Here is a 19,142-nt window from a genome sequence, read left to right on the forward strand (position 1 = left end):
ATGTCTACCCACTGAGCCACAGTTGACATCAGAGAATAAAATCAAAGGAAAACACTGTACAGAGCTAAAGGAAACATCCCCACTCTAAACATTTCTCAATCTTATTCTATTTTAATTATGTTGCAGGAGTGGCAGGGTGATTCAAACACTCCTGATAATGTTAGAATAAAGCTTCCAACGTGACTAGAATCCCTTCCTTTTGCAAAATTGTTACTTCCAGCTGTAGTTGTTTAGTGAATGATCAGCAGTTACAGATTATGCTTACATGAAGCAATATTGTTTATATCAGTGAGTTTTCATGGATGTGGAAAATTTCAAAATCAAACAAAGATGAATGAACACCACATAATGTGTTACAGGGTAGTGTGGAACAATCATAGAGGTGAGTTAACTGGTCAGACGGTCCCGACGGACCTGTTTCCTCATTCTATCCCTGAGGCTGTAAGATAACGGCAAACCACCAGTACAATTACTGCCAGGAAAAGGTCTCAAGGTGTAGCATCAGCAGATAATAAACTTTGAACCAGCCTTTAGGCAGAGCATAATTGTACCATAGCCCCTAGAGCCTTGTAAATGTACAGGCTGAGAAGCGAGCAGTTGTACAGATGCCCCTGGGCGGTCTGTGGCACTGTGGTTAGCGCTGCTGTCTCACAATACCAGGGACTTAGGTTCAGTTCCTGGCGTGGGTCACTGTCTGTGCTGAGTCTGCATGTTCTCCCCGTGTTGGAGTGGCTTTCCTCTGGATGCTCTGGCTTGCTCCCACAGTCCAAAAGACATGCTGGTTAGGGTGCGTCAGCCATGCTAAATTCTTCATCAGTGTACCCTGAATAGGTGGCGACTAGGGAATTTTTGCAGTAACTTCATTGCAGTATTAATGTAAGTCCACTTGTGAACAAATAAATAAACTTTTTAAAAAAAGCTTACCATGTGTGATTGAGGCTGAGAGGGCCCTGGGATAAAAAAGACAATAGTTAGCAAAAAGCATAAACTATATTCTTATCTGAAACAACTGTTGGAGCTACTAGTTTAATACCATGCATGATACTGTATGATATTCACTCATCTATTTCAGCATGCATGTTTAATCCTTTTCTGCATCTGTTAATTTCACCAAGCCAAGTTTCTAACTTCTTGAATTTGAGGTAAAGAAACATGAAGTCTGTATAAATAATCCTGAGATGTGTGGGGATAGAGCAGCTTGAATTAAAATCAGCTGACCAATGGGGTAGGACTGATCTGCCAACCAATCCCGACTACATCTTGATAAACGACCAGAGAATCCAAAATCTGAAAAGGTGTTCTGACACTTTAGTATAAATATTGTCTTCTGCCACTATTTTCATAGAATCCTACAGTGCAGGAGGCCATTCAGCCCATCGAATTTGTACCAACCACAATCCCACCCAGGCCCTATCCCCACAATCCCATGCATTTACCCTAGCTAGTCCCCCTGACACTAAGGGGCAATTTAGCATGGACAGTGCACCTAACCCGCACATCTTTCGGACTATGGGAGGAAATCGGAGCACCCAGAGGAAACCCACACTGACACGAGGAGAACATGCAAACTCCACTCAGACAGTGACCAGGAATCGAACCTGGGCCCCTGGCACTGTGAGGCAGCAGAGCTAATCACCGTGCCACCTTGCTGCCCAATAGATCCACATTCAGTACAGATCACCATTTTATGAATTATTCAAAAACATATTTGACCACTTGCAAGAAAGGTTAAAAATGAATTCATTAAGACCTAGAAAGAGATGAAACAAATTCAGATTTTAGAACAGAACTGCAGATGAAGACAGCAGCTCTGGCAATATTAATTTACTCCTAAATATTTAGAGTCAATGTCATTAACAAGAACTTAAAAATAGAATTTTTATAAGTATCCACGGTGTCATATTTCACCATCTGTGACCGACCCCTGACTTCATTCTGCGTCATTCTATATTTTTGCCTGAAATTAGGCCATGCCACATCTAAGGAATGCAAGTTGCTTTTATATATGCTGTGTTTACACCATCAGCCTCTGACGCAGAGATCTTGCACAATTATTCATGACTATAGAGACACCTTGCCTGAGGCAGCTAGTAGCAACGAACTGACCATTCCTTCCCCATGCTGCTGCCTGTGTGAGTCTCATGTTAATAATTTCACTTCCACAGCAGTACAGAACGGCAAAAACAGCTTCAAACTGGTCTCTATAAATTGCCATCTGGAAAAGATTTTGTGTTCATATGGACGTGTGTAAATACGTAATTCTGCAAGTTAAATTGCAAAATAAATTATCCACCGGCTGTGAAATGTTATACGCTCCAGTGGCTTTGAGCAACAGCTAACACCTAAATTGTGGATCCAGTGAAGGGCATTGGTGATCTATCGGTTCCTGTCAGGCAGGTGTCACACAGCGCGAGTGTGCAAAGTTTTATCTGCTTGAAGCAATCAAAATGTACCTTTTACAAACGCTGATCTGTTGCATGTTGTAAAACTGCTAGCAAATTTATGTAAATGATTGTTAACATCCTGTGCCTCTTTCAAGCACGCCACTCAAGAAAAACACAACTATTAACCTTGTAGTACGCTAACCTATTTGTTTCATGAAATAGGAGCTCACTTTGTGTGGGAGCAAGGCGTCTGCTCGGCACTGCCTCGCTATGATTGCTGTGAATCAGGCGTGGCCTGCAGAATTGTAAAAACATTTGTACTTATCCTTGGATTCAAATTCTAACATAGAAAATGAAAATGGAAAATAGCTGCACAGCATTCGACACCGAACACTCAACATTTAGTTGACCAGACAATGGCTCTGACATCCATCATTATGAAGTGCTTCGAAAGGTTAGTTGTGGCACGAATCAATTCCAGCCTCCCGGACTACCTGGATCCACAACAGTTTGCCTACTGTAACAGGTCCACAACAGCCATTTCCCTGGCCCTGCTCTCGACCCTGGAACACCTAGATAACAAGGACACCTATGTCAGACTCCTATTTATTGACTACAGCTTTGCCTTCAACACTATTATTCCCATGAAACTCATCTCCAAACTCCGTGGCCTGGACCTCAGCACCTCCCTCTGCAAATGGATCCTGAACTTCCTACCTCGCAGACCACAATCGGTAAGGATAGGCAGAAACACCTCCTCCACGATAGTCCTCAACACCAATGCCCTACAAGGCTGTGTTCTCAGCCCCCTACTATACTCCTTATACTGTGCAGCCAAATTCCCCTCCAATTCGATTTTCAAGTTTCCTGACAACATTGCCATAGTGGGTCGGATCTCAAACAATAATGAGACAGAGTACAGGAATGAGATAGAGAATCTGGTGAACTTGTGTGGCAACACCAATCTCTCCCCCAATATCAACAAAATGAAGGAGTTTGTCATCGACTTCAGAAAGTGTAAAGGAGAACATACCCCTGTCTACATCAATGGGAACAAAGTAGGAAGTAGAGCTTCATGGTTTTAGGTAACCAGATCACCAACAACCTGTCCTGGTCCCCCCATGCCAACACTATAGTTAAGAAAGCCTGCCAACGCTTGTACTTTCTCAGAAGACTCTCACCAACTTTTACAGATGCACCATAGAAAGCATTTTTTTCTGGTTGTATCACAGCTTGGTGCGGTTCCTGCTCTATCCAAGACTGCAAGAAACTAAAAAAAGGTTGTGAATGTAACCCAATCCATCACACAAACCAGCCTCCCATCCATTGACTCTGTCTACACTTCCTTATGCTTCGGCAAAGCAGCCAGCATAATTAAGGATCCCACGCACCCGAACATTTTCTCTTCCATGTTCTTCCGTCGGGAAAAAGATACAGAAGTCTGAGGTCATGTACCAGCCAACTCAAGAACAGCTTCTTCCCTGCTGCTATCAGACTGTTGAATGGACTTACTTTGCATTAAGTTGATCTTTCTCTACACCCTAGCCATGACTGCAACACAACATTCTGCACTCTCTCATTTCCTTCTCCATAAACAGCATGTTTTGTCTGTACAGCACGCAAGAAACAATACTTTTCACTGTATTAATACATGTGACAATAATAAATCAAATCAAATCAAAATTTATTACCAACACCTCTGTTTTCTCAGGAGACTAAGGAAATTCAGGATATCCACTATAACTCTCACTACTTTTTACAGATGCATAGAAAGCATCCTTTCTGGGTGTATCACGGGTTGGTATGGCTTCTGCTCTGTCCAAAACTGTAAGAAACTATAAAGAGTCAAGAACGAAGCCCAACCCATCACGCAAACCAGCCTCCTATCCACTCACTCTGTCTACATTTCCCGCTGACTCGGATAAGCAGCCAACATAATCCAGAACTCTACGCACCCTGGACATGCTCTCTTTCATCTTCTTCCATCAGGAAAAAGACAGTCTGAAGACATGTATCAACTGACTCAAGAACAGCTTCTTCCCTGCTACTGCCAGACTCTGAATTGACCAACCACTTATTAAGCTAATCTTTTTTTTCACCCTATCAGTAACTGTAACAATACATTCTGCACCCTCTCCTTTCCTTCTCCCCATGTACCCTATGAATGGTATGTTTCGTCTGTATAGCGCACAAGAAACAATGCTTTTCATTGCATCTTCATACATATGACAATAATAAATCAAATCAATTCAATTCAAAGCCTATTAACTTCCCTGTTCATCAAAACTTCAGGTTTATCTGTCTTTTGCTACCTTTATTGTTGTCCTAAATAACAACCAGTCATTTGTTTTTTTCCTGATAAAACAACTGCGAGATATTTCACTATTGAAATGGTTCATTTCTCTTCACCGTGAATTAGCTAATCTTTCTGATGCAACTTTCTTTTAAGTCTTGCTACTTCTTTGAGTTGAGTAATAACCAGAAAATGGACAGTGCCAAATTAGAGACAGTGCAAGGTTTAAAAATGAACTGCCAAAGAGAGATAGAAAAGAGACAACTGCACTGTTCTATAATCAAGGTAATCTGTTTACATTTATCATCTAACAGTGGATGGTGAAAGCGCAAAGAAGTCAATGCAGCGTACAGACAAGCTCAGTTCCTCAAGCCTGCTCCACTGTTCAATAATATCATGGCTGGTTTAATTGTCATCTCAACTCCACATTCCCACCTACCTCCAATAACATTTTCTCCCCTTGCGTATTAAGAATCAATCTTCCATTGCCTTAGGGGGTCACACAGGAGCAGTGGTTAGCACTGCTGCCTCACAGCGCCAGGGTCCTAGGTTTGATTCCCAGCTTGGGTCATTGTCTGCGTGGAGTTTGCACCTTCTCAACTTGTCTGTGTGGGTTTACTCCGGGTGCTTCAGTTTCCTCCCACAGTCTGATAGACGTGCTGGTTAGGTGCAGTGACCTGAACAGGCGCTGGAGTGTGGCAACTAGGGGAATTTGATGATTGCAGTGTTAATGTAAGCCTTACTTGTGACTAACAAATAAATAAACTTTGCTTCAATTACTCTGTTTCTACCGCCTTTTGAGGAAGAGAATTCTCAAGAGGGTCTGAGAGAATTAGAATTCTCCTCATCTCTGTCTGAAATGGATGACATTTTATTGTTAAATAGTAAACCCTAGTTCTAGATTTTCCCTCAAGGAAGAACATGCTTTCCACATCCATAAAATGTTCATAAAATGTTGAGAGGAATAGATAGGGTGGATTCTCAGAGGCTATTTCCCAGGGCTGAAATGGTCGCTACGAGAGGTTTAAGGTGCTGGGAAGCAAGTACAGAGGAGATGTTAGGGGTAAGTTTTTCACTTAGAGGGTGGAATGTGAGTGGAATCGGCTGCCATCAGTGGTGGTAGAGGCGAACTCACTGGGGTCTTTTAAAAGACTTCTGGATGAGTATATGGGATTTAATGGGATTGGGAGTTACAGATAGTTCTATGGCTTGGTAGGTATGGAAGTGATCGGCACAACTTGTGGGCCGAAGGGCCTGTTTGTGCTGTAGTGTTCTATGCTCTATGTATCCACTCTGCTAATGCCCCTGCAGGATCTTATGTTTCAATCAACTTATCTCTTACTCGGCTAAACTCCAGTGGATACAAGACTAGCCCCTTCAACCTTTCCTCATAAGTCGACTTGCCTATTCCAGGTATTAGTCTGGTAAACCTTCACTCAATTGCTTCCAACACATTTGCATCTTTCCTTAAATACAGTACAGTACACAATGCTTCAGATGTGGTCTCTCCAATGCCTTGTACAACTGATGCATAACCTCTCTAGTTTTGTGTTCAATTCCCCTTACAATCAACAATAACATTCTATTAACTTTCCTAATTACTTGCTATAACTAACATTTTGTGATTCATACACTAAGAGGCTCAGATCCTTCTGTATCTCAGAGCTCGACAATCTCTCACTGTTTAGATAATGTAACTACTTTTATTCTCCCTGCTAAAATGGACAACTTGTCCACGTTATATTCCGTTTGCCAGATCCTTGCCCATTCACTTAACCCTATCTATTTCCCTTTATACATTCCCTCTGTCCTCTTTACAACATAATTTCCTTCCTATTTATGTCATCATCACATTTAGCACCTTCATCTAAAGTTATTTAAATTAATTGTAAAAAGTTGATGCCCTAGCACTATTCCCTGTGGCACATCACTCATTAAAACCAGAAAATGACCCATTTATGCCTGCTCGCATTGATACATGAGTCAAAATGCTGACATATTACCTAACTTAATTTTAGCTGTTCTCTACGTACAACTAACTGCAGTAGCACACACTACCCCTAACGGCATAGTTTGCTTTCAGTGAGCGGACAAGGGGTTATGAATCATATCAGGATAGATTTTCTCTAAAGTCAACAATCCTTCACAACCTCATCTGCTGAGTTTCTCTGCATGTGCAGGTCTGGTCAATGAAAGCTGAGATAGCAAATAAACCGACAATATAGGCAAGTGAAATGTATACTTACCTACATTTACCGATTACATACTATGTAAGTTAGATGTGCTAACTTTAATGTAACATCCATCATCGGGAAGGTAAAGAAGCATTATTTCTTCAGAAGCTGCTAAACCGTGTTTGCGATTTGATCATTTTCAGTCTGCCTAAACTATTTTCATAGTCTCAAGAATACACATTATACTTCAATTGACCAATAGATGCTTGGAATGAATTCAATACTTGTTATAATGTGTGAATCTAGTGTAAACATAGAAACTGGAAGCAGGAGTAGGCCATTCGGCCCATTGAACCTGTTCCACCATTCATTTTAAGAACATAAGAACTAGAAGCAGGAGTAGGCCATCTGGCCCCTGGAGCCTGCTCCGCCATTCAATAAATCGCGACTGATCTTTTTATGGATTCAGCTCCGCTTACCTGCCCACTCACCATGACCCTTAATTCCTTTACTGTTCAAAAATTTATCTATCCAGGCCTTAAAAACATTCAATGAGGGAGCCTCAACTGCTTCACTGGGCAGGGAATTCCACAGATTCACAACCCTTTGGGTGAAGAAGTTCCTCCTCAACTCAGTCCTAAATCTGCTTCCCCTTAATTTTGAGGCCATGCCCCCTACTTCTAGTTTCACTTGCCAGTGGAAGTGACTGCTCTGCTTCTATCTTATCTATCCCCTTCATAATCTTATATGTTTCTATGAGATCTCCCTTCATTCTGCTGAATTCCAATGAGTATAGCCCCAGTCTGCTCAGTCTCTCTTCATAAGCCAACCCTCTCAACTCTGGAATCAACCTACTGAGTCTCCTCTGCACCCCGTCCAGTGCCAGTATAGCCTTTCTCAAGTAAGGAGACCAAAACTGTACACAGTACTCCATGTGTGGCCTCACACATTTTGATCGTGGCAGATCATCCGATTCAATATCCTGATTCCCCTCCTCACCCCCATATCCCTTGATCCCTTTAGCCCCAGGAGTTATATCTAATTTCTTCTTGAAATCACACAAAGATTTGGCCTTTTTCCTGTAAAGCACAATGGGCTGAGGATCTCAGGCTTTTCCATTGCTTGTTACACCCTCGAGTACTCACTTATGCAACAATGTTTGGAGTCAGCAAGGCAAGTTGCCATAAACCTCATGTGAAGGAAGCAGTCACGTATGTTACAAGCCCAAGGAATTAGGTAATAATAAATAGGGGCTGGTGTATAATGGAGTGTGTGTCAGTTCAGACATTACATCTGGTTAAAAGAAAAATGACATTCAAACACTTTGGATTTTTTTTTTATTGCTAATGAATTACCAGACTTCATTATAGTTTAACAGAAAAATGTTAACGTGACTCTCGATAAATGAGCCACGCCAGCACTAGGAACATGAGGTGTAGGAGGAGAACTCTAATTTTAAAATCCTCTCTCAAGGGCAACTAGGGATGAGCAATAAATGGTGGCCAGCCAGCGACGTCCTGTCCCACGCATGAATTAAACAAAAATACTTTGGAACAAGATGAAGTACATGACTGCAGGCAAACTGATTCTTCCCCAGTTTCGTTCCAACGAAAGGAAACTGGCTGACCCGATAGTTCCTGTGAGAATGTGTTATGTGGTGCCATACTGAGTCATACAGCGACACCACATTTGATCCCTGATCTGTGCAAAATTAGCAAATGTCAACCAACAATGAGGCTTCTAAAATTGGCCTTGGTCTGGTGAGACAGGTCAAATAAAGGACACCTGAGCCCCACTGTTGATCATTACCCAGCCACCGTACCAGAAAGTGGACACTCCTGAAAGTCGATTGAGGGCGTGATTCAATGTGTCTTCATTGGGTCTAATAACCAGGTCAGCACTCATCAGTAGATTTGCATGGGAAGAATGACCACTGGCACATGGAGTTGGGAGGGCTGTGGCTACACATAAAACCTCACAGCAGCATGTTACTGCCCCAGAGCAAAAATGGGAAAATTGAGATGGGAAACTTAGTTAAGTTTGGATTAAATAAAAATTTTCTGAACTTCTAATCTTCTGACACTATTTGCTTTCATAGTTTTGGACCGCAGTAATGAAAATGGTTAATTAATTCATCCAAAATTACATAGATATTATACCAAGTTTAAGTTTGATCTCATATCAAAATCACAAATTACCTGTTTTATTGGTTTAACATATACAATTGCATAAATACATTTGTAATGATCAGTGAAGTGTGATGATACTCTGCAGTTGATGTACTTTATGTTTAAGGCGAACTGCTTTAATATTCAGCATTTTGTCACGGGAAGTCAGTTTGTCAGGAAAGAATTCAACAGATACTGGAAAGCAGGATAATTCTCATTTTCACTATGCAGTGTGTATTTAGTGGAAAGGTTAATACACTCTTGCTTACAAAAGAAAAGGACTCTGGAGTGATTTTTTTTGACTAAAAGATGAGGTATACAGAGTCACATGACTGTAGATTAATGGGAAGAGCTAGGCTTGTAACAGGGAAACAGGTTTCTGTTTCATTTGTCATTTTAAAAGACAGTTTAAAGAAGAGGTCTGCTCTCTTTCTCACAAAGTCTTTCTCTGTAAAACCTCTCTGAAGGCTTCCAGGCTGTTAACCAATTTAAAGCAAGTATGCCTAATTTTGCTAACTATTTTTAAAGTGGGTTTAAGTTTATGTTGCTTATTTGGAACTGAAATAGCGATAAGTAAGAAATTAGAATACTTTATTTTCATGTTTCAAAATTGTTCAACTGTTAAGTGTTAAACTGCTTCATTTTGTTAGAGTTAAACTTAAAATTGTGTTATGAATAAAGCTTGTTTAGATAAAACATCTTGAACTGGTCAGTGGAATTAATTCTGGAGGGAAGCATCCTTTCTTCACATTTATGCTAAAATAGAAAGAGTGTTGGGGTCTAGACTGGTTACCTAATATAACTTGGGGTTCAGATCCAGTGCTCTAACAGAAGATATTTATCTATTTCTTGTCACCTTTTTGGTCATATCCACTCTGCAGTTTGCAATTTTCAAAAATCTGAGGAGCGCTCTCTTTGATTTGATTTAATTTGATTTGATTTATTATTGTCACATGTATTGGTATACAGTGAAAAGTATTCATCACTAATCAGACATTAATGACTAATCAAAGTATACCGTTCGTAGAGAAGGAAAATGGAGAGTGCAGAATGTAGTGTTACAGTCATAGCTAGGGTGTAGAAAAAGATCAACTTAATGCAAGGTAGGTCCATTCAAAAGTCAGACAGCAGCAGGAAAGAAGCTGTTCTGGTGTTGGTTGGTGCATGTTCTCAGACTTCTGTTTCTTTTTTCCGATGGAAGAAAGTGGAAGAGAGAATGTCCAGGGTGTGTGGGGTCTTTAATTATGCTGGCTGCTTTTCTAAGGCAGCAGGAAATGTAGACAGAGTCAATGGATAGGAGGTTGCTTTACATGATTGCCTGGGCTTCATTTACAACCCTCTGTAGTTTATTGCAGACCAGGACATAAGAACATGAGAACATTGACATGAGACATTGTACAATTCCCACTAAGGCTGCAATACTATTGCTGTACTGACATAGTTTATGCTGAAAAAAAATTAGGTGCAAGTTTTTTGAATAATGGAGGGTCATAGGTTACAATAATCTCTCTCTCAATGTCAACAAACGATTGTCATCGACTTCAGGAAGTATAAAGGAGAACATACCCCTGTCCATATCAACGGGGACAAAGTAGAAAGGGTCAGGAGCTTCAGGTTTTTAGGTGTCCAGATCACCAACGACCTGTCCTGGTCCCCCCCATGCTGACACTATATTTAAGAAACCCCACCAATACCCACTTTCTCAGAAGACTAAGGAAATTTGGCGTGTCAGCTGCAACTCTCACCAACTTTTATAGATGCACCATAGCAAGCATTCTTTCTGGTTGTATCACAGTTTGGTATGTGAGGGATAGGACCTGGGTGGGATTGTTAATGATGCAGCCTTGATGGGCCAAATGGCCCCCTTCTGCTCCATGGGAATTCTATGATTCATCTGCTGCTGGATCCTTAAGAACATAAGAACATAAGAAATAGGAGCGGGAGTAGCCCTTCGGGCCTGCCCCGCCATTCAATAAGATCATGGCTGATCTGTCGTGTCTCAGTTCCACATTCCCGCCCTCTCCCCATAACCCTTAATCCCCTTGCCTACCAAAAACCTATCTACCCCCGTCTTAAATATATTTAGCGAGGCAGCCTCCACCACTTCAACCAGCAGAGAATTCCAGAGATTCACCACCCTTTGAGTGAAGAAGTTCCTCCTCAACTCTGTTCTAAACTGCACCCCCCCCTTTATCTTGAGGCTGTGCCCTCTAGTCCTGCTGTCCTTTCTGAGCGGGAAGAACCTCTCCACCTCTACCCTATCCATCCTTTTCATCATCTTATATGTCTCAATAAGATCCCCCCTCATCCTTCTAAACTCTAACGAGTACAGACCCAGTCTATTCAGCCTCTCTTCATAGCTCAACCCCCTCAACTCTGGTATCAGCCTAGTGAACCTCCTCTGCACTCCCTCCAAGGCCAAAATATCCTTGCGCAAGTGTGGCGACCAAAGCTGCACACAGTAATGCCTTATCCATGCCTTTGTTAACTCCAAACACTATTATCCCTCTCCTAAGAGCCTTATATTCTGTAGACATGAGCTTATTCAAAGCTCTGTGAGTTAACCGTTCAGATACAGGAAAGTTCTTTTCACCCATCACCCCTGTACTCACCCCTGTCCCCTGCGGAGGGGACAATAACCCCTCCACAGCCTCATCATTCTCTACTTCCATTATTTCCTCCAGCCCTACAACGCCTCTCCAATTCTGGCCTCATGCGTACCCCTGATCTTCTTCACACCATCATTGGTGGTCATGCCTTCAGCTGCCTTGGTCCCAAGTTCTAAACCTCTCTCTGCGCTCTTTAAGATACACCTTAATTGCTGCCTCTTTGGAATTTGGTTTTTGATCAACTGTTCTCATTTTCCTTGTGTGGCTTGGTGTTAAATTCGGTTTGAAAGTTGTTCCCATGAGGTGCGTTGGAAAGCTTTACTACATTTAAGGTGCTTTGTAAATTCAAGTTGTTGTTGTTACACTAAGATCATGCCATTTCACTGGCTTTGGCACATTCCAGTTCAAGATCAAACACAAAGGGCAGGATTTTACAACCTTGTTTGGGTGAGACTGATAAAATCCCGCCTGAGGCCAATGGAGAATTCCGTTTTGTGAGCCTCGCCCATTCTGGAATCAGGGTGGGCAAGGCAATAAAATTTGGCCTATGGGTTAATGTTTTCTTGACACAGGAGGCTAACACTATGAATTTAATACGTCTAATGAAATTGCAGATCTCCATGACATTCCTCACACTATGGTGAATGACATGCTGTTTTAAAAGGACAGCAATGCTGTACTTTTTACACACTATGTTATTCTAGCAGTGATGCGGCATCAGTTCCTTTCAAAGGAGATTACAGTGTGCAATTCTGAAGCAAACAAACACACATCACAGAGTTTAATCTGAACTTGGGTAGAAAATTTTGTAAATTGGAATATGCTGAGATGGTTTAGGCTCAAGTTCAGGAGCAGGCAGCATTTGTAAATTGTTTTAGCAGCTGTAGTACAGTGTGATGTTTTCACTGCAATGTTTGCATGTAGGAGCATCGATTTAGCAGTTTACATAAATGGATTTCCTTTGACTTTCTTCACAGAAAATTATGACTAACATTTTTTACAGTGAGCTAGTGGTGTTGTGGGTTTTTTAATTTGTGTAATTCCATTCAATGTCGGATGTGCAATGATTGCATGAGTCAGAATGATGCTCAAATAAGATGGCACAACATCGATAGCAATGTATTACATGGACAAAATAGATATTACTTAAGGATGCATTTCATCTGTGCTATTTATAAACATGCTCCATTTTAACATGGCAGATGGAACACAGATATTTGATAAATTAATCGAATTTCTGTGTTTTTTTTCCACAAAACTTTGATTCAAACTGTAACAAGGATCGATGTCTAAACATATGGGATGGAATTCTTCCGTTCTGCCTGCCATGGGAATTGTATCAGGCAGGGTCGGACTGTGCAAAGGTCCATTGACCTCTGGTTTTGAGGTGGGCACAGCCAGAGAATCCCCCCCTTCCTATTTAAAAAAAAATTAACCACAATTTAAATGGGTGGCACGGTAGCACAGTGGTTAGCACTGCTGCTTCACAGCTCCAGGGTACCTGGGCTCGACTCCCGGCTTGGGTCACTGTCTGTGTGGAGTTTGCACATTCTCCTCGTGTCTGCATGGGTTTCCTCCGGGTGCTCTGGTTTCCTCCCACAGTCCAAAGATGTGCAGGGTAGGTTGATTGGCTATGCTAAAAATTGCCCCTTAGAGTCCTGAAATGCATAGGTTAGAGAGATTAGCAGGTAAATATGTAGGGATATGGGGATAGGGCCTGGGTGGGATTATGGTCAGTGCAGACGCGATGGGCCAAATGGCCTCTTACTGCACTGTAGTGTTTCTTTGATTCTATGGTCAAGTATCTAACATATGGAGGGACCAATCAGTACGTTCATTGTTAAATCCATGTGCCCTGTTCACCAAAAGCATATACAACATTGATCTTGTGTCAGAGAAGATCAGGACAGGCTCTCAAGAACCAGAGGTTAAGAACTGGGGTAATGATTGGATGTATCCTCTGTTGCTGATGCAAGTAGGGATAGAAGTTGTGCAAACTCAGGCAGTTGTCCAACAGGTTCAATGTTCTTGCAGCTTGTGTGGTTGGGAGCAGGGCCAGCAGAGAGGCTGAGTAAACTGTCCATGACACTGTGGTGAAAAGGGCCAGAAGGTGAGTGGAGCAAAACTGTAGTTGTACTAGGGAATATTTTTGACTTGATTTGATTTATTATTGACACATGTACTAGTGTACAGTAAAAAGTACTGTTTCTTGAGCGCTATTCAGACAAAGCATACCATTTATAGAGAAGGAAACAAGAGAGTGCAGAATGTAGTGTTACAGTCATAGCTAGGCTGTAGAGAAAGACCAACTTAATGCAAGGTAGGTTCATCCAAAAGTCTGACGGCAGCAGGGAAGACTCTACTCTTGAGTTGGTTGAGACCTCAGACTTTTGTATCTTTTTCCCTCTGGAAAAAGATGGAAGAGAGAATGTTGGGCTGCGTGGGATCCTTAATTATGCTGCCTGCTTTGATGAGGCAGAGGGAAGGGTAGACAGAGTCAATGGATGGGAGGCTGGTTTGTGTGAAGGATTGGGTTACATTCATGACCTTTTGTAGTTTCTTGCGGTCTTGGGCCGAGCAGGAGCCATACCAGGCTGTGATACAACCAGAAAGAATGCTTTCTATGGTGCATCTGTAAAAGTTGGAGCAAGTCGTAGCTGACATGCCAAATTTCCTTAGTCTTCTGAGAAAGGGGAGGCGTTGGTGGGTTTTCTTAACTATAGTGTCAGTATGGGGGGACCAGGACAGGTTGTTGGTGATCTGGACACCTTCAAACGTGAACTTTCGACCATTTCTATTTCATCTCTGTTGATGTAGACAGGGACATGTTCTCCACGACATTTCCTGAAGTCGATGACAATCTCCTTTGCTTAGTTGACATTGAGGGAGAGATTATTATCGTTGCTTCGGTTCACCAGATAGTTAGGGAGACATACTTCTCTCGCAGCTAAGAGCATGTGTCCTGAAGGCTTTATTGTCTGTCTGGTTCCAGGCTTAAGGACATCTCCTCAAGGCTAGAGACAAATTTAGGATCTTAGGATCCCCACAGTGCAGAAAGAGGCCATCTGACCCATCAAGGCTGCACCAACTCTCCGAAAGAGCATTCCACCCAGCTCCTCGCCTCTGTACTATCCCACCCTATCTGCATACTTACCAGAGCTAATCCACTCAACTTACACATCTTTGAACATGAGGGGACAATTTAGCATGGTCAATCTATCTAACTTGGAATGGGAGGGCAAGGATCCAGTTGTTGTGGCCTATGTGGGTACCAATGACATAGGTAGGACAAAGAAAGGTTACCATTCCGGAGACAATGAAACATTTTGCAGATCTCCCAACAATTGAACGACAGGATGTTTTAAGGACAGAAATATTATATCACATGAGACAATACGATTCTCTGAATAGATGAAACAGTGGACCTGCCTCTTTAAAACAACACAGGTTTAATAGCTTTAAATTGGAACACCCTGAAGCCCAATAAAGAGTGGGCCTGCCAAGAGCAGAAAAACAGGAAATTAGCAGCATTCACAAACTTCCAAACTATTTGCATCTGACATGTGACTGAAATGCACAAAATGCAACATTTAAAAAAAATCAGAACTCTTGCAATATTAACAACAACCACTTGGAAAATGTGCAACAGGATGCTTCTTTTTCAGAGGAATTGCCTCAGGGAAAACTGCAGGTCAGTCGGACGATATAGTAGAGACACAATGACACTGAGTGTCTGCAAGCTGCAACTACCAGCTCACCAGCGACTGTTAGCATTCAAACAACCCGATATTTCAATATCAATCATTTCAATATTAAATATTAACCTGGCTAAAAACAGCAACAACAGAAACGTTATGGACTTTTGTACGTGCACAAGATTTTTAATACAAGGTGATGAATGCCCAAGTTTAACATTTAAAACCCATTCACTCTTAAGAGCTAAAATCAGGCCTCAGTTTCAATGAGCCTGGTAGCTGTTTTACCAAGTTTGCTGGGATTTTGCTGCAATATTCATCAGCTTGGACGGTTTGCCCCTCAAGATGCCTGTGCTTCACCTTTGAGATTGTTCATCCGGAGTATTTCTGGTCAGTTCTGATGAGAAGAGACTTTGAATTAAAAATGCTGTGATGCCATCAAGCTGAAACATTCACTGGGATCCTCTGGCATTGTTATTTGTGCCATTCTCCTGTGACAGGATCTTCTGGTTCCACTGCAGTCAATGGGATTTCCCTTTGATTCCAGCCCATTGCAGAAGGGTGTGCATTTTGACAAAAGATGGGTTTCCATCCTTTGGATGACAAAGACTGTTAATTATTGTCATGATGTGGAGATGCCTGCATTAGACTGCGGTGGGCACAGTAAGACGCCTCACAACTCCGGGTTAAAGTCCAACAGGTTTATTTGGAATCACGAGCTTTGGAGCGCTGCTCCTCCATCAGTCTCCTGATCAGGGGGCAGTGGTCAGCTGATGAAGGGACAGTACACTGAAAACTCCTGATTCCAAATAAACCTGTTGGACTTTAACCTGGTGTTGTTAAATATTGCAGCCAGGAGAAACTGAAAGAAAGGTTGTGGGGCCTCTGTCTTTGTCTTAGTGGATGATCCATCTCCTACTGGCCACCCTGGATTAGTAAACATGGGTGGCCTTTGCGTAGCTCTTTGAAGGTGGGTTTTGCGAGTCACAGATGGGAGTTAGTGACACTCAAGAGATAACGAGGTGCGGATTTTCCAAAAACTGCCAAGTGATTTCTTATGTTTGGGGTGTCACAGACAGACAACGTTTAGCTTTTTTTAAAAAGGTGTTGCTCAGTTTTGAAATTTTAGAAATAGCAGTGAGCATTAGAAAAATACATTGCAAGGACTTTGTCCCTCGCAACTTGAATGAAGTGTTAATGATTTCTCTCTCCACGCAGAGATGGATAAGATTATTTTGATAACTCAGGGGCATGTTATTTTGACCACATTTAACTCACGAGTTCAATCATATTTAATTTGTCTTGTAGAAGACAGATGAATCAAGTGACTTTTAGCATAATGAGTACTGAACTTGGTATCTTTGAAGATGGAATTGAGGCGTAATATAATCGATCCAAATTCTGTGATTGAAATGAGGCACAGAAAGGAACTTTTCAAGACATCACAAGGTCAAATTTGACCTGGTTTGTTGCAGTCCATGCTCACCAGGAACTGGGTGATGATTGATCCTGTTTGCAGAAAAGTCTAACAGCCTACACCACATGGTTCAAACCCAAGTCCAGAATATAAATTTCTGCCCACGATGCGGTCTGTATGTTCGGAAGATCAAACACAGACTTGGTGTCACTTTGCAGAAATCTTTTGTCTAACTAGTAATATATCCTTGACCTTCCTGTCACCAGTCATTCCAACTATTTTTATTGCTTCGTGGACCATCAATGTCACTGGCTGGCCAGCATTTATTGCCCATCCCAAGCTGCCAATGGAGGGCAGTTGAGAGTCAAGAACATTGCTGTGGCTCTGGAGTCACATGTAGGCCAGACCAGGTAACAGCAGATTTCCTTCCCTAAATGGCATTAATGAACCAGATGGGTTTTCCCCTACAATTGATAATGGTTTTATGGTCATCCGTAAATTCTCAATTCTAGATGTTTTTTATTGAATTCAAATTCCACCAGTTGCTGGGGTGGGATTTGAATATAGGTTCCCAGAACATTGTGTGTATTTGGATTAATAGACTAGCGATAATAACGAGGCCATCACCTCCCACTATTCTCCACCTTTCTCTCACTCTGGCCTGTCCTTAGCCTGCTGGTGTTCCAATAAAGCTCACTGAACATTGCCTCATCTATCGACTCCGCACTTTACATCGTTCTGGCCTCAACATTAAGTTCAACAATTTATTATAACATCTCCTCCCCATTTCACATTTCCTTGCTGCTTTGGCTTTATCCTCTCATTTCCTTCGTATTTCTTTTATCTGGTCTTTGGACAGCAGCTCTCCCAACATTCACACCTCCTCTGGAGGAATCTTGTTTCTTTCCTTGTCTCAAGACCAATTCCTTTGGCCTTGCACCACACATTGCTCTATCATTCTTCCTTGCCCACCACCCAACTACAGGTGACAAACAGGAACCTTCAACCCCATTCTGCTCCCACAATGTGAAGCACAAGCGCTAACCAACACCAGGAATCTGGGTTCAATTCCAGCCTTGGGTCATTGTCTGTTTGGTGTTTGCACACTCTCCCCATGTCTGCATGGGTTTCCTCCAGGTGCTCTGGTTTTCTCCTACAGTCCGGAGATGTGCAGGTTTGGTGGATTGGCCATGATAAATTGCCCTTTAGCGTCGGGGGATTAGCAGGATAAATATGTGAGGTTGCGGGGACATGGCCTGGGTGGGATTGTTGTCATTGTGGGCTGAATGGCCTTCTTCTGCACTGTAGTGATTCTAGATGTTGCCTAGTATTTCTAGTTTTTATTCTACAAAAAAGTGCAACGGAGTAAGGATCGTAATTAAAGATTTGGTGATTGGGAAGAGATTTAAAAAAACATCCTCATGGTCGCTTTTATGAAAGAAAATGCAGAGTGGTTCTGGTCTGGGAGACACTGGAAGGGTGGCAGATTCGTTTAATCTTTCAGAAGGGAAATGGATAAGAACTGGAAACATGATTTGGGGTCAGAGTGGGGAGTGGGTCTAGCTACATTGCTCTGTCAAAGAGCTGGAACGTACTGGGCAGACCTCGTTCTGCACCGTAGCCATTCTACAATTCTCTGACTAAGCCTCCAAAACTGCATGAAAACACAAAAGAAAACTTCTCTTCACACAAAAAAAACTGGCAAAAATTAATTAAACCTTCCACTGTCAATACCGTGCAACTGCAATCTGCCAAAATTGTCCTGATTTTTAACCGTTTTCAATAAGGTTGTGCATTCAGCGGGTTTTTTGAAACTTAATTTTCCTCTTCATGTGTGAGATGATTTCCCCTCCACCAACTTCAAAACCCATGTTCAAATGGGCAGTCCATCAAGTTCACATTTTAAAACAACAAATGCACACAAACTATTTATTTCAATAAATCAAATCTTTAATTTTTTTAAACACGAACAATCACAGCAATAGTATGGCATGTAACTACATACCAATTAGTGAAAAATACAGAGCACTGTATAATGCACACGTGATTATAATATAGTGCAATTGCAATCCAAGCATTTTTCTAAAGTATTGTACAAAAACCATCAAGACAAAAAGAAATGCATCTCAAACAAAGGAACGGACCATTCATCCACGCAAATATCAGCTACCTGACTGGTGACAAATTATGGCAGTTCTTTTAAACGTGAAAGCCACACAAGTTGAGAATGATTTCGGCAAGAGCAGAAAATCAGTGTTTTGAACAACTGGACATGACCTTTCTCAAAACTATGGAACAATTTCTTTAAAAAACCGTCCTTAAAGAAGCAATTTTACAGCCAGAACAGAAACACTATAATGAGCTTACTTAACATAAGGTGCTTTAAACAAAATGTCATGTCA

The sequence above is a fragment of the Carcharhinus amblyrhynchos genome, chromosome 24 (genome assembly GCF_965287045.1).
Source record: "Carcharhinus amblyrhynchos chromosome 24, sCarAmb.v2.hapA, whole genome shotgun sequence".
NCBI lineage: Eukaryota > Metazoa > Chordata > Chondrichthyes > Carcharhiniformes > Carcharhinidae > Carcharhinus > Carcharhinus amblyrhynchos.